The sequence below is a fragment of the Psammomys obesus genome, unplaced genomic scaffold (assembly GCF_907164565.1).
Source record: "Psammomys obesus unplaced genomic scaffold, mPsaObe1.curated_primary_1811, whole genome shotgun sequence".
Classification (NCBI taxonomy): domain Eukaryota; kingdom Metazoa; phylum Chordata; class Mammalia; order Rodentia; family Muridae; genus Psammomys; species Psammomys obesus.
Window position 1 is genome coordinate 13,016,684 of NW_026586173.1, and position 3,725 is coordinate 13,020,408.

Below are 3,725 nucleotides of genomic sequence, written 5' to 3' on the forward strand. Positions count from 1 at the left end.
AGACAGCTTAGAATAGCCGTGTTTTCCCTGGGACTGGGCAGATATTAGCCCCTAAACTACCTAATTGCTTCCCAACCCCCATCCGATGCTCCCTGCCTTGATCATTCTTATCTGGGCTACTCCCCTCCATGATTCCATAAATACTCGCCTACGCTCTTCACCTGGGCCACTTCGCTCCATGAGGAGCTTCAGAGTTTCTCCTCCCAGCCCACACAGTTCTTGTTATCCCAAGGCAACTCTGCACTTCTTCCCCTGGTACCTCTCGCTCCTGTGATAATTCTGCCCCCAAAGCCCACGAACCTTCCTTCTGCCCTGTTCAAGTGTAGAATTATTCAGCCAATCAGAAATAATTTCTTACGCAAGGTTACAAACATCATCTTGAGGTACATGTGTGTTATAAGACAGCTCGCAGACCTCAGGGAGCCAAAGAGAACGTTAGAACACAGACGGCATCAGACCACACACCCAACAGTCAAGGCAGAGCCCAGGCTTTTTTCCAGTATACCCACCTTCACTCTCCGATTTGGGCTCCGGCAGCCGCTAAGGTCAATGTGGGCATGGGGTTCTGACGCCTCAGGTCCCAACAGTCACTGCAGGACCCAGAGTCTCTACTGCCGAGGTTACTTCAGGTCTGTGGCTCTACCCACAGACTGAAGTTTCAGAAATGTCTACACACAGGTCTGAAATTTGTCATCTTGCCCCAACCAGCTTCATGGAATTCAGGGAACCGAGGTTTGGACTCCATACGATCACCTTCACCTTAGCGAGCAGCCCCACCCTTAGTCCTGCTGTCATACAGCCAAGAGGCCCCCTCAGGGACTCCATTTGACAAGTCCCACCAAGCCCCACCAGTCCCCAAGCTGAGCTTCGTGCAGGCTTTCTAGGAAAAGTCACAGAAAACAAAATATCCAAATGGGCTTGGAAGAAAAGGAGTCAAAACTGAAAGACATTTGTTTTATTTTCCTCATATGTACTAGTCGGGGCTTTCTAGAACATATACACTCCAGGGATCGGGGGTCAGCAATCTAGTCTCACTCTCCCAGGGACCGTGCAGAAAACAGAATTACATAGAGCATTTATTAAGGAAAGTAAGTAAGATTTTATTCAATGAAACCTCTCAGATTAAGATTATGCACAGTAATTTGTAGTCGGGGAGCAAGGCTAGAAGACATGATGTGTTTTTAAAAGGTAACACAGAGTAAGGGAGAAGGAATGAACTTCACGCGTTCTAGGCAAAAGCTGTCAAAGATAACCAGTGGGGTTCAATAAAGGATGATAGGTGTATCAGTTACTTTTCTATTACTGTGACAAAACACCATGACCACGGCAATTTATAAAAAATTAACAGTTTAATTTGCCTTATGGTAAGAGTCCTGAATGACAAAGCAAAGGCACAGCAGCAGCAATAGCTGAGAATTCACATAGTGACCCACAAGGAGGCAGAGAATAGTTGCAATCTTTTGAAACCCTAAAACCCACCTCTAATGACACAGCAGCTCCAGTAAGGCCACACTTACTGATCCTTCCCAAACAGTTCCACCAACTGGGGACCAGGTGTTCAAACATGAGCCTATGAGGGTCATTGTCATTCAAACTGCGAGTCCAATTAGATGTTGATCAGATGAAAAAAAAAAAAAAAACTCTTAATATATATGTAAGACCTGAAGAGGACAGGAGCTCCACAAGGAGAGCAACAGAACTAAAAAATCTGGTTCCAGGAGTCTTTTCTGAGACTGATACTCCAACCAAGGACCATTCATGGAGATAACCTAGAACCCCTGTTCAGATGTAGCCTGTGGCAGCTCAGTCTTCAAGTGGGTTCCCTAGTAATGGGAACAGGGACTGTCTCAGTGCGGGCTCTTCGACCAGGCCTTAGAGGAGGACAATGCAGCCAGTCCTGATGGGACCTGATAGGCTAGGGTCAGATGGAAGGAGAGGAGGACCTCCCCTATCAGTGGACTTGGAGAGGAGCATGGGAGAAAAGGGAGGGGGCTACCGCTGGGATATAAAGCAAGTAAACTATAATATAAAAATAGAAATTTAATTAAAAAGAGTATATATGTTATTCCTGAACAGCAGACAACCCAACAAACAGAAACTGTTAAGTTATTAAATAACATTCAATAAGTAAAATTTTTAAGCTATTTATTATGTATATGCACACACATGTGGAAGACAATTTTCTGGAGTCAGTTTTCTCCTTCCACCTTGCTTTTAAGGCAGGGTCTCTCTGGTTTCTGCCACTGTATTTAAGCTTCTGGCTGATTCTACCTAAACACAACTATTACAGATGCTTGTGCTGCTACATTTGGCTTTTACATGGGTTATGGAAATGTAAGTGGAAGTTTTCAGGAGCACATGCAAGTGCTTTATACATTTAGCCATCTTCCCGAGCCCTGAATGCACAACTTTAATCCCAGTGATAGTGTATATCATTCTTTTTCTTGATTCTTGTGAATATTGAGCTGTGGAATTTTTGTCTTTACACAATTATGCTCTAGCTTTTAAAGATGTTTCTAATCACTGTCCTTAACATAATTCACTTACTGTCACTTTCAGGTTTTCCATACAATACAGTTGACCATGGTTTAACTATATATATATATATATATATATATATATATACACACACACACACACACACACACACACCCTTTGACTTCAGACTTGTGACCCATCAATAACACTTGGCACCTACACCAAGAGATGTCAGTGGAGCTGTCTGCCCTGGGAAGGGCCGGGGATTTCAAGGCTGTCTCCTGGTTCACCGTAATTTCCAGGCAGTAAAAGAATGTTTATTACCTTGGTAGCTGTGCCTTACGAATAGCAATTTCACTACTCCATATATGTCCCCAGGCACTGTAGTGCTTGGATACGGACACCGGAATAGACAGTTCATCACTGCTTATATTTATCCGAAGATTGTCAGGGCATAAAGCTCTCACACCAAGTGTTGTATGAAATAATCAATAGAAGTAAGGTATAGAAGTCACGAGAAATGCCCACGTAACTGTGTATAACTGGGTGATGAAAGACTCAAAAAGGGTTTTTGGTGCCACACAAAAACATGGCAACCATGATCAAATGAGTCTGAAGATAACCTGGTCTACAAAGATTTTTTTTTTCAATGCAAGAAACATATGAAGATTAATTTTACATAAAGGGTACAATAAAGCATCAATTTCTTCACGTTGCTAATGTTTTTTTCAAACAATCGATTCAAAAGCATAAACACAGTACAGATGATCTTGTTATTGTTAGTTTTAAAATTGTGTTACAGTTTCTCTTAATCCTGCTAGCATCCAAATAATTGAGACTGGACTATTATATTTGTTTAATAAGCTGTAAGATAAAATACCGAGCAGTTTTTACTCTATTCTAATCCTCTAACCTAGTCTGGCCTTTTTGCCAAAATCCCTTAGATAGTTGCTTTCTACGGCTTTCCCTGTTCCAGCTGCCTTTTCTCATGTTTCCTGGACCTATGCCTATGGCTCAATCCCTACTTCCTCTCTTCTCCTTGGCTGGCAGGAAGTTGAACCCTTTTCTCTCCCTTGCTCAATGGTTGGCTCTTAGACTCCTTTAATGACATATTAGTGAACAAATGGAGAGCATAGGTTAGTCAGGAGATTCTCTGAACAAGGACTGCAGCTAGATTAGGGGGCAGGTGTGTACAAAGAAATCAGCATTTCAATTTTTATGCAGTGCCTGATAACATTATGCCTACA